General features: G+C 35.7%; 1 protein-coding gene across 12 annotated transcripts in view; it reads left to right on the top strand.

Annotated features, from left to right (window-relative positions):
• ERC2 (ELKS/RAB6-interacting/CAST family member 2) overlaps positions 1 to 13,581 on the top strand; it is a 419,948-nt gene that overhangs the window by 18,693 nt on the left and 387,674 nt on the right. The gene's annotated exons all lie outside the window — the stretch shown is intronic.

The following is a 13,581-nucleotide window of genomic DNA, read 5'->3' as shown; positions in this document are numbered from 1 at the left end:
AACAGAGTGAAAGTTTTCAGTAACATTTCGTAGACCTATGTTGTAGAAAACGAGTATCTTGTAAATACATATTTCAAATACTTCTATTCAAGATGTAACATTATTTTTCTGAAGTTTTAAAAAGATTCAAATATTTTAATCTGTAAAGTCAAACTTCGAGACTTTGCTATATAAAATATATACAGCTATATATAAAAAGCTATATGAAACAGCAGCACAGAGTAGATAAAAAAAATTCTCCTTTTTCCCCACACTTTTTGGCTTCTCATCTTATTTTAAAGCTGCTCCTTTTTAGACCATCTGTTAACTTTCCCTAGACAAAAACACAGTCCTGTGTTTCTCTCACTTCCAGATTCCAAATCTAAACTTCTTTGCTGGCAGGCAGCAACAACCGAGATTTTTAATTTACTTCCAAGTTTGTGATCAATTAGTGCTTCTCAGCAAACTTTCCACCTTTTAGGCATGTCATGAACCTAAATATCTAGAGTTAGCAAGTCTGTTACCAGCTACTTCAGTGGGAAACTGACTGGGTTGTCATCAAAAATTCAGTACAATTAATTAATAAATTACTTCCTTTTATGACTTTTGTATCCAGACTGACAGTAGTAGTTGCTGATTATCTACTTATAGCAGGGGCACTAGGATGCTGCTAGAACCAATGTTATCAGAAAGATGCATGGTGGAGGTTGTGTTTTTCAAAAGCTTTGTTGGTTAGATATTTTAATGGTGCATTTAGTGTCACCTTAGTAGGAGGAATATTCTAATGTACTCATGTATTTATTATGGAAATGTCACATTAATATCTTATACTGACATTTGGAATCTGAATCTGGTATTTAGAGACTTTGTCTCATATCAATGAGGTTATGTTTTGGTTTTTTTCCCCCTAAAAGCTAGTTTTCCTTATCTTGAGGGGAAAGTAAACTAGTAACTCAGTTTTGAGTCCATTTTTTTGACAAATGGTCTTATTTTCTTATAACAGCAAACCTGATAACAAGAATATATTTTACCTTATGTGTATATTGAACATGAATCCTGACTCTATAATACAATAACACAAAGATTGAGTAGCTCAGTATTCCATTGCTAACAGTGTCCAAACATTCACAGAATAGGCCAAGAATACAGTGATACCTCCACAGAGTGTTCCTTATGATCCAGCTGCTGTTTTTGTGCTTAATAACTCAGTGGACCTCAAATTCAGCCAGTTACTTTTGGACCTATTTAAAATGCCAGGGTCCACAGGCTCTTACAGCCTGACACCTGCAAAGAACCACTGCTTTTCATTTGGTTTTGCACTGGACTTTGGCTGCTTTTGCCAGGATTTCCTGTTTCTTGTACTGAAAGAAGCAATAAGTAATTGATATCTGGTGCCAGTGTCAGTGCCACTTAGAACTCTACAGTGCCATCATCACATCCCTTCCTCAGCTCTTTTCCAGTCAGAAGAATCTTATCATGTGTGATAATTCCTTGTGAGAGAGTGGCATGATGCTTTTCAGACCTATTACATGTTTGGGGTTGTTTTTTCTTTGAGGTGAGGAGACCAAAACAACTTATGTTTTTGAAAAGATGTAAAATGAGTTGTGTTGGTGTTGTAGTGTTTGCCCTTTTATTCTGTATGTCTCTCACAGGAATTCCCAACAATCAGTTTGTTCTTTCCAGTGTTGGATGCCTTTATTTTTGCTTCTACTGAGTGCTAAGTTAATATCTTAATGGAAATATTTTTTATAGCTGAAAATCTCACCCCTGAGTCTAACCAGTTTTGATCCCAGCTTGCTATGCTTAAAGTTGGGATTGTTTTCACTTGCATACCACTTTTATCTCCCTGAATTTCATCTGCCAGCCTTTGATAATTGGCTAAGTCTTATAAAGTTCTTCTTTGCATTTGGTTTTTGTCTTTACCGCCCTGAATAACCAAATATCATGAGGAAAATTAGTCATCTTACTGATCACCCTGTTCTCTGGGTTACTCAGGAAGTGTCAGTCAGCACAAAGCTCAGCCACAGGTTCCAGCAAAACTCCACAGGGACTTTCTGTTGGTTTTAGGAGTCAACCATGTGTTTCTGCTATTTCCTCTCTTGTAATCAAATATTTGTGTATAAAAGTACCCATCCTCTTATCTAATTGCTGCTTACTTTTCTTGTAAGCATTTGGAGAGGAGCCTTTCGGAAGGAACGGCTTTGGAAGCCCAAGCTGGCTGTGTCAGCTTGTTTGTCACTCTTATCCAGAGGGCTGTTGATTCTTTCAAACAACTAATTTAAATTGGAATTATCAAAAAGCTGTAATTTTAAAGAACAAAAAAAGTGATGTTCTCTATCACATCTATGCTAAAAGTGGTCAATCTATCATTGTGTGTCTGAGCTTTACTTTTCTTGAAAACAGAGTTGTTTCACACTGAAACACTAAGAAGTGTTTTCACGTTGGCTGTCCATGATGAAAGTGATCCTGACTGGATTCCTGAGTCTCCTAGCAAACTCCAGGAGGCTGGAAAAGGGCAAATCTATGTGCCTACCAGGAAAAAAAAGTGACATGAGAGAACGAGTGAAATATGTTTGATATTTTTGTTGTGGTTTCTGAAAAAATATTGCAAGAACCAAAGAAAATTATTTGTAAGTGGTGTTTTTTTCAGTCATTAGCTATTTCTAAATATAGGGGGAAAAATAAAAAATACACTAGAAGGCTTAAAAACATCCAGGAAAATAGGATAATGAAAATAAATATGCCAAATAGGTGAAATAATAGGATCTGTTTTGACAGGAAAATTAATAAAATTAAAACTTTTGGAAGTGCAAGAGACCCATGAGGATGTTTATGGACAGTAACTTGGACATTCCCAATTTTCTTTTGAAAGTTATTTTATTTCTGAAAGTGTATGCTTCCAGCACCTGTTCTTTGATATCACAGCCCACATTTAGTTGTCTTGTCTTTCTGTTCTTCATATTCTTTGTGATATTTTCTTACAGCATAACTGGAATTATTTTATATATGGGTTGAGAGATATATAGATATATATATATATATATATAGGGGCAGGAAGTACTCTACATATCTTTAACTGTTTAAAGTGGTTCTTCATCTTGGAATCATCCATTGGCAGTGTCTCAGAGTTTCTGCCTTTTCCCCCACTTAGGTAGGTATTTATTCCCTCTAATCTGTCTTGAATAGAAGATTCTAATAACGTGTAATGTACAGTAGAGTTAGTGTAGAAGGTTTTGGTGGAGAGCAGAAGGCCATGAGGTGGGAAGTGCTGGGAAGACACAAGACATTATTCAGCAATATTCATTTCCAGGATGGTTGCCTGTCTGTCAGAAGAAGAGGGAGAAATAATTTGTTGGTTTGGATTAGCTGCTTCTAATACAATTTAATGTTTATCAGTTGATATGCTGCTTTTATGACATTGCAAAAACTGAATCACTGTGACTTTTTTAACGTGCATGCTAAGCACTGTTGCACAAAATAAAGCCCCTTTTAAAACCTACTTAAAAATGTCATCATTTAATGCTACATAATTAATACAAAATTGACACTGTGTGCAATGAACAGTGGCTCTTTTTCAGATGACATGGTTTTATGTTGTTGGAAATAAATGGGTGAGCCATGATCCTTTTTTTCCCCTTACAGAAAACCAGGTAATTTTAATTCACTTAATGTGTTCTTTGAAAACATGTTACAAATTTCGATCTTTTGAAGTTTAGTTCCTGTCCTGATACTGCAGGAATTTACTTCTGATTAATGAGATGAGGAGAGGATAAAAAGGATAGTGAACAGTTCCTCTGAGGCCTATAGTTTTGAATACAAAATTTTCTTGAAATAGTTTCCCAGAATAACTTTTGTCTATCTGTAGCAATATGATTAACTCAGATGCTGCAATTCCAGAATAGAGCTGATAAAATAATCAGTAGAGAAGGGAATGTGTATTCATGAATTCAGAACTGAGAGTAGCTACTCGCTGTTATTTCGCGTGCTCTTAATTTCCACTTTGATTCATGACAAGTATCTAAATAGAACCATAAAAGAAAATATACTAACAACTATTCTGAAATAGTGTTTCCCTTCTTGTTACTAATTAAATTATATTCCTAATAAAACTTTGATTAGGCTAAGGTATACATGATTAGTATGTATTTAGTGTGAGTTCATAGATTGGTACTGTCTTCCTTAATGTGTGAAAGTATGCACTTGATTACTGGTTGGAAAGGAGACCTCCCATTGTTCCTAAATACCAGATGGGGTCAGAGGAGGATTCTTTTTGGGGTATAAATACTTTTCAGCCCATCTTATTGTGTAAATGTGTGAAACAGCAGGGATTTTGAAGCTTATTGTGAATATTAATGAAGTACACGGTTGCACGAATCAAAGCTAGGAAGCTGAGCTTGTGGTTTACTATGCTATCTGAGGTATGTTTTCACATGAATAATCTTAAAAAAAAAAATTAAATTGGATATATTTTTATTAAATGAGTCTCTTCAAGAAAAAACTACTGTTAATGTCAAATTTTAATACAGTATTTACAACAAGTGCAAGTTTCTTAAGGTATTTTAGAATGATTCTGTAAAGCCAGTGGGTTCATCACATTCATTCACCTTATTTTCTGTTTTTCACTGTACTGTTGTTTCCTGCTTTCTTCAGCTTTTTTCAGCTGCATGCATACATGTTGATTTTAACTTTATTTTGCATGTTTCCACTGTTTTCTTCATTTAAACTCATGTACATTGATGGCAATTTAGGTAAGTGCAAAATATTTCTTCTTTACTTTGTTTATTAAATGCGACAAAGCGCTTAAGCTTTTAACCACACAAAATAGATCAAACATTCATTATCTGAATAGGAAAGTAGAATGAAATCAGTGGATTTTTTAGAATTATATTGATAGTAATAATGTCTGTGAAATGGGAAGAGGCCAAAACAGCAGGACTGTCCTGCTGAGGAGGGGTGGTGTGTAGTTGGTGAGAAACAGTGAATAAACTGTGGCAGAAGGGTGTGTGCTGCCTTTAGTTGTTGTTACTGATGAGGAGGAAAGGCTCCTGGCTCTGGTACAGAGTAGAATTTGGTATGGAAGGGGGGTCATGATACTACAGATAACCAGGGAAATTTTGAGGGAGTAATAACCCAAAAGTGCTCGAGGGTGAATGAGGGAATGTAGCTGCTTTTAACCTTTATTTTTCCTCTGTCTCAAAAAGCTTGGTAAGTACTGAGCCTAGAAAAAGGAATAATAGGGATATGACCCTGTAAGTGTGCAAGTACTTGTTTTGTCTTGGCTGAAGCTTTTTGGTGGTGCTCTGGTTTAGACAGCAGTCTTCATATATACGTTAAACAGTAGAAACTAATAGTTTAAGCTGTATGAAAACTGTATCACGTTAGTGGTAAAGGGGAAAGGATAATAATAAGTTATACCCTTTTGCACATTTTTGAGGTATGAGAGATCTGAGGAAAGTAAAATTTGATTTTTTTTTGTTGCCCCCAGTATTTAAAAAAGATAAGGACCATGAATTGTAGTCTTTAGGATGCACTGTGTGTAATAGATGAAAGAGTACTATTTTTATAGTTAGAAAAAAAAGTACTTTATTCATCATGTTGGAAACTGAAAGTTACTGAACATTGCAAAATACCCACTTTATTTTAAATGCAGGATATGTCATTATCAGTTACCCAGTGCCAAAGTGCTAGCATGAAATTTAATTTGCATATTGAAGTCTAAGAATGAGTGTCAAATGAGTGTCAGTGAGTGTTCTTCATAAAGAAGAATAAACAAGGCCAGTAATATTTTGAGAAGGTAGATTGACTCTATAGCAGAAACAGCATTGCAATGAAAAGTGTTTGGAGCTGTGTGAGGCTCTATGACTTGAAACTGAGCTCATCAGCTTTGAACAGTCACATCCTTAGCTGATGTTTGATGGTTCATCCCAAAATACTACAAAAGCTGCTGCTGTTCCTGTTGTGCATTTTTTATTTTTTGTCCTGTAATGGTGGTAATCATCTTAAAATAGAAGTATCACATGAGGAGTTTTTTGAAAGGCTGTAGGTTTATTATTTATTTTTTGAGCTGATACTTCAGCTGAATTTAGTAATTTCATCCTGTTAAAATTCCCGTGCCACTTCAGATGGATACTGCATTCTCTGATCCCCAATCTGATGGACTTTGTTCTGTTGTTCAGCAGTGATTGTTGTGTTGCTGTGTGGGTAAAACCCTTTAACAGAAGCCAGGATTCTGACAGGGTCTCAGAGAAGACCACTTCAAAAAAATGTAGATCTAGCACGCTATTAGTTGGGATAAAACCACCTTTAAGTTCCCCTTGCGTTGTGCTTGTAGCCCTGCTTGAAGGTGATCCTTCAGTACCTACTGCTAAGCCACACCTGCTGCTTTTTGCCCCTTCCTGGCTTAAATTAGGGAAGTCCAGATTCAGTTCTATCCTTGTAGGTACTTTATGCTGTCAGAACGACTTAAGGAAATTAGGAGAGAGATAATTGTATATAAACAATTTGGAATTTTGTTACGATTGGGTGGTATAGGATACATTACATTAATAGTAAACTGTTTCATAATACAGGAGTTTGTTTTGAAATCAAGTTTTAGAGAAAATAAATGAAGTCTTCTGGAGATGTTAATGAAACCTTTAATCTCATCAATAAGACAGTTTCTCACGGGTATCGTAGATGATATATTGAAGGTTATCCTCAGTGAATTTCTTTGCACTGATTGTGATGGAGCTAGTAGTTTATGGAGTGGTTTTTTTTAAGAATATTTTTATTTCTCTGTTAGGCTCTCTGAAGGTTTCCTTCCTTGAGGTCTTAGACTTAATCTGAAAAAAATGCTGGAAATGACTTTTCAGAATTTTCCATCATCCAAAGTGGAAGAGAGAAAAGGAAGGAAGTACTGAAGAAAAATGAGTCACTTCTTTCTCATGTTACATTTTTAGTCCTTATTAGTAAGATTTCAGACTTTTTCCTGTTCTTTTGGTCCTTTCATCTTGTATTTTCTGACAGTTGTCCCCAATCATGTAACAGGCAGTTGATAATGCCATATTCTATTAACCTGCAGTACAGAACTCCATCCTCTGGGCTGTTTCTGAGAAACACAACCCTTTTGGCTGTGCTGCAAAGCATTATATTTATTTATTTTATATATGTATATAATTTAAAGATAAACTTGCAGGGAACTTCCTAACCTTTCTCTTTTCTGTTATGTGGCTGAATTCATAAGATACATTTCAGATTGTTGTCAGGCTAAGGGCAATGTTGTGATGGTGACTTAACCTGTTGGTCATTGATTGAATTTTCTTCTGAGTTTTTGCATGTCTGGGGGTTATGCTTGGTTGATGTCGTGCAGGGTCATATTTGGACTGCTTGTCATTTGCTCTGTTGAAGGTGTTTGGCATTCCTGACTATGGAACTGTGTATTCCCTGGTGCCAGTGTGTCACTTGTTAAAGCTATCAGCTGCAAGATAATACTTGTTGCTTGAATTTATTGCTGGAATATCTGTCATCTGAGTTGATAAAGAAACTAGGATTCAGGAGCCTTTGGTGTATTTTATAGAGGATAACTTTGGTTCAAGTTGGATTGCTTGTGACAGGAGCAAATAAGTCTTTTGAATCTAGTAATTTTAGACTATTTGGCCTCTTGGATGGGGAAAATCATATTTACTTTTTGAATTTCCTTAAACATCTGCCACAGTATAGTTATTGCTCTTACTCTTGGTGTTGGAAGATGATATAAAAAGCTAAAAAAGTACACGTGAAAAGAAGGCAGTAGACTTCACCTGAAGTACTCTTTGTACCCTGAAGGAAAAGGAATAAATGATGGTTCTGCCAAAAGGAAAATCCCGAGGCAAATCAATGTAAATATTTCAGTGTTAGAGACTCAGAGAATGCTAAGGTCTTGTAAGGTCTGTATTCCAGTCTCATCTATAATTGAGTGAGAGGGTGGGGTCTCATCACATGACATTTCTGTAGCAGAAAAGCAAAGGCCAGCAGAACCTACAGGAAAGGCATAACATGTTGGGATGCAGCTTCAGAGGAGCAGCAAACCCTAAAACAAGGCCTGCTTTTTGAACTCACTCAAGTTTTAGTTGACTTGCAGCTTTTTAATTGTATGCAGTACAAGTCTCACTGCAAAGCCTGTGTTTGAATTGAAAGAATCACAGAAAGAGGCAGGGAGTTGTGCTTTGAAAATTAGATCTTTCCTATGTATTTTGATTTTAACTGTGTAAACTGACGTATAGCTTTTGCCATTTGTAGATAGAAAGCCTAAAAGAAGAGTCCTGTTAGTGTGAACTTTGTCTTGTATGGACATTACCCTTGACTATGTACCTGGAGTTAAAGCATTGTGGTCTTAACTAATTCAGTGAAGAAATGAACATTGTGGTATAATATTCCTTCTGGATACTCTAGAAGGTGGAGGTGAACTAGTGGGTTATATTTAAATCTTGATATAATAAAGCATTAATAAAATGTTTCACTCCAAACTTGGGATGCCACTGTTTGCAATCAACATGTCTGTAATAAAAGCCAGCTGTTCTATTGATGTGTACATGTAATTATGCACATGTGTACATTGAAAAATTATACATAGGTTGGGATATTCAGAATGTTTTGCATTCAGTGATCACCAAGTTTCTAATCTGAGTGACAGAAACCAAGCTGTATCTTGAGGGGAAATAAAAATTCCCAGTCACCCTTTATTTGGAAGCCAAAAGTCTTTCCACATCATTCTGAAAATATACTTACTTGTCAGCCCAGCTCTCTGGGCTATGGAGTATGTATTACCTGTGGAAAAACTATTAAGGTTTATACTGAGTTTGATGTTAACATGAATACATTTAGGTGTACATTATATTGTCTTTTTTATAGCTATTGTAAAAAATCCAAAATGAACCCACAATCCTTTAGTAGTTCTGATAATTAATACTGTAATAAAATTACAATGTATCACTGGAACAATACTATAATATTCTGGAAACCTGAAGTTCTTCCTAAAAAATTGTGCTCAGACATTGGGTTGTATGGTAGTGTAAGTTTTGCTAGCAAGAGAGATTTGACATGATTTTTCATCATTGGTTAACAATCACGGCTTACTGCATCACCCTCTGGTGGATAAAATTTATTTTAGTCTTACATTATTGTTATTTTAGTATATTTATTTTTCTATTTATAACATATAACTTGTGTATTCTTAGTTTTTTGAAATATGGGAATGAATGAGCTGCATAATTGTGTATGAATGATCTGGTACTTTCCATACACGTGAGAGATATTTTTGTCTTCAGATTCCCTAGTGCAGTAAAAGAAGGGAGAAGAGAACTAAAGAGTAGAAAACACAGAAGTTGCTTAAGAAAGCAAAACCAGGCATTCTTCATCCTGTTCAGGCAGCTCATCCCCTGAAGAGGGAGAACTGTCAGGCTGAGAATTGGAGCAATTAGACAAGAACACTCATGATAGGCTTTTCCACCTGAATACACTGTGCTGTCCTGGCTTCAGGACTGCAGAATTAACAAGCACTGCCAGTCAGGCAAAGTCCAAGAAAAAAATATTTGTAAGTAATGTTTTAGAGAAGAGATTTTTATCTTAAAGAAGTATACAGGTGTAACAATAAAACATGAATTGAAGGTACCTGTAATTCTGTGTTAAGTAGGTAGGGTGATGTCCTTTTCAGGTCTTGCATTGCCTCGCTGTGTAGAGAAGTGGTGCCTTGATGGCTAAACAGAATCAAATATTGGAGGAAAGATTGTGAATTTACAAGAAAACAAAATTATCTTTAGGAGTCTATTTTTCATACTGTTTTCACCTAAAAGGTCTCCTGTTTTTCATGTCACAGTGGTCTCATAAGAAAGTGGTAACTTGATACAGTTGGAAACTGTATTTGAAAACCAAATTTTGTTCCAAAATTTTTTTAGGTGTTCATTTCCCAACTGTGTCCAGTTAGGTTGTTTCTGAATATGTGAGGCAGAATCTATGCTTTATTTGATATTCCAAAATCTTAATTCAGTGGTAACTTGGGGATAAAATACCCTAAAAAAATTAGTGTCATATTTATTAGCTTTAATATTTATGGCAAATTGTTACACAGTGTTGTATTAATATTTCAGCTATTTTAACAAATCTTATTTAAAACCCACTCCAAAAAGTAGAGAAGTAGTTTGGATATAGGAAGACACCTTTGCTTCACACAAAATTGGTCCCAACTTCCTTTAATATTTTCTGCAGATGCCTTTCCCCTCACCTTTCTCCCCACCAGTCTTCTTTCTCTGCATTTGCTGTACATATCTGCCAGTTCTGGACACTGGCATGCTTGTCCAGCTGGCTCGATTATTCTGGGGTTACTTTTTCAGTCCTCTTGTAGGTGTTAGATAAGTGAAAATTTTTGAAACTGGGAATTGTATTACATGTGTTTTTAAAACAAGTCCCATTGTGTGTGAAATTTCTATCTTTATATTCTGATGAAGGTTTACCCTTAATAGCTCTCAGGGCATTCTTTTACCATTTGCATATCCATTAGGAGGAATGGGTTTTTCAGCTTGTGGAATTATTTTTAAGAGAGTATTTCAATTATATTTAATTTATCTCAAGTTCTACTCCTTGTGAGCTGTGACTGTTTTAATATCCCAACCTGAAAGTTTGTGCTTTGACAAGTGTGTGTGGTTTAATGCCTTCTGACCCTTGCCAGCTCATTCTTTTTCTGCAGGACTTTGGATTTTAGCAGTAAGGGGCACTGAACACTTGCAAAATCACTTTATTTCTGTGCCAACCAGCAATTCCTCCTGTTCTGCTGTTTTTCCTAAGTTGTCAGTGTCACGTATGGGGTACTTTAGGTGTTTCACACTTGCATAGCTGCTTCTTGAGAATGTTGGATACTGATGACATTGTGACTGCAGTGAACAACACAATTTGCTATTGAATTACATGCTCTTTGGCAGGTCAGTAGTGCATTTTAGCTCTAATATAGTCTTTGGTGCCCTGGATGCTTTTTTTTCGAATGTCCATAAATATATATTTTTAACTCTATGTAATCTGAAGGGTTGGGGTTTTTTTTTGTCTTAATTAAGATCAAACTTTCCCTAATACTGTGGGAATATGTGGTGGTATGTTTTTTTTTTCTAATCCTGGCTTAATAGTGTCTACAACAAATTTAATTCTTTCAGCCTTTAAGACTTATTTTCCTCATACATTTTTTTCTAGAACTAAGTAATCATCCATTTTTAATAATAATCTTAACAGATGAAGAATTCTAAAATGTGCAGAAACAAACAGTTTTTACTGCAAAAACGATAGTAAATCTATTTTTCTATGAATTTCCTTTCATTTTATTGATTAACTCATTTTTACCAGATGGTAGAAAATTCAGGAAAACACATGATGAGGCTTGCTGCTGTTTTTGTTTTTAATTCAGCTTGCAAAAGGCTACTGGCAGGATTACGTGTGATTAAGAAGAGTGAGTCAATTTGTATAAACTCCTTATTTATACCATTTACACATCTTACACATTCAGTATTATCCCCCTCTGCCCTGTTGTGCTGTTTAGCTTTGACTATGCATTTTCTTTGACTCCTAAGTTCAAAGTCTGCTATGTCTTGAGGTAGTAATTCTGTATGACACTGTGGCTACTCACCTCCTTTTCCCAAATTCAAAATTAACTTTTTCCTTTGTTAATGCTTTGGATAGCGTGGTCATTAAAAGCAGTGTTCCCTTCTGTTTCTCTGTGCAGGGCAAGCACTGTCTCAGGCATCACCCACATCTGAGAGGATAAAAAGCTTATGTGTGAGGAGGCAGGAAAAAAGGCAATGTTTCCTCTTCCACAGGAGTTTGTCCTTCCCTTTTCCCATGTTACTGTGCCCATGAGTAAGGACATGGAGTGAAGTGCTGTGCTGCAGGACCATCAGTGGAACTGAAACAAGCTGTCATTTGGGAACATGGAGGTAGACACAATGGAAGGATTTATAGATATTTCTAAACCATTATAACGACCACTATAAAATGGGTTTGTCCTGCTTTCTTTACAGTTCAGGGAAGAGGAACATCCTGATAGTCTGCAACAGGTTCATCTGAGTCAGAGTGATCTTACTTTCTCTAATAAATGATTATGATAGAATCAGTTCAAGTTGTTGAACTTGCTGCTTATAATGTGAATTTCCAGATGTACATTGGCGATTTAAATACTCAATCAGGCATCACTTTTTTTGGATGGAAAAACTTAAAATTTGCAGTTTAAGCTATAGATGGAGGGAGAGATTTTGCTGCAAATTCTGGAAGGAATAAGCCACTCTTAAAACCCATAAAAAGCAAGACCCCACTGACAGTCAAAAAGAGAAGAACTGTTACATAAAATAACCATGGCTTGAAATGCTCCTTTCTTTGCTTTAAGCACTAAGAAATGCAGTTGTTAAAGACCCCAAGGAGTATGATCAAATGAACTTTTCTAGTATAAAATTATTCTGATACTGTGAAATCTAATGCTGTAGCTGTGGAGCAAGAAAACCAAACAAAACTGTAAAGAAGCAGTTTCCATTTCAGTTAAAGAAGTTTCTGTCTTTGAGCATGAATCTTGCATTTCCTGCAGCTATTATAGGAGAATAGGGAAGGTGAATATTCTCATGTCACCTGCAGAGGCAAGCAATGAACTTCAGATTAATACCTTTCCAACTATTAGATACCTAAAACCAGTGCAGACCATACAATTAAAGAGAACTTCGTAATTTAGAATGATTAACGTAACTAAGAGGTTGTTTAAGTCACTTTCTTTTGCTTTTCTGTTAAATGGTAGCCAGAAGTTAATTGGTTTCGGACCAATATGTGTCACCACTCCTGCTACTCTGTAGGTAAAACACTGTAGATAATTATGACTTCAGGTTGTTTCAGGGAGGAGATTTCCTGTAATATCAAATACAGATGAAGCTTTATTTCAAACAATATATTAATATTTTTTGCTTTTCAAGAAATTATACTGAAATGTTTACTTATCTTCCATGAACATGTGTAAAACAGCTGAAGGAAGAAAGGTTGGAATTCAGGAGAACCCAGCAGTAGCTTTGACAGTTTGCATAGTAATGCTCAAGTGTAGTAGCACTTTTCATAGTGTGCCAAGGTAGAGAACTGTATACCCTTCTGCAGTTCACAATTCCATTTACCAAGCTGCTAGATAAGAATCTGAAGGAAAACAGAGCAGATTGTGATAAATGTTAGAAAGAATAAATATACATGTGCACATTTGCTGTACTGGTATTTTAAAAAATCTGCCTGTGCGGAGCTACACTGTTAAACTTTGCATTTTAAATTGGTAATTCTTGTATATGAAGTAACTCTCCTGATCTGTCTCTGTTGCGATGATACAGCTTTTTCTTTTAGTGCCTTTCCATTTTCTGATGTTTTTCTTGTGGATTCTTTTGCTTCTGCAGTTTACTCTTTTTATCTAACTATCTAGTACATAAGTAGTGAAATAAGAGTCTGAATATGGTCTCACAGTTTTGGTAGTGCTAATCTGTTTTAGTTTACATTTTCCTGTAAGCTGGGCAAAATCTGAATGACACAGCAAACCAAGAGGCCTTAGAAATATTTCCTGTTAAGAGTGGAGTGTTCAGTTCTTTGTACAGC

This window comes from Aphelocoma coerulescens, chromosome 12, assembly GCF_041296385.1.
Source record: "Aphelocoma coerulescens isolate FSJ_1873_10779 chromosome 12, UR_Acoe_1.0, whole genome shotgun sequence".
Lineage (NCBI taxonomy): Eukaryota > Metazoa > Chordata > Aves > Passeriformes > Corvidae > Aphelocoma > Aphelocoma coerulescens.
Note: the sequence above shows the minus strand (reverse complement) of the source record. Positions and strands in the feature narration are given on the sequence as shown.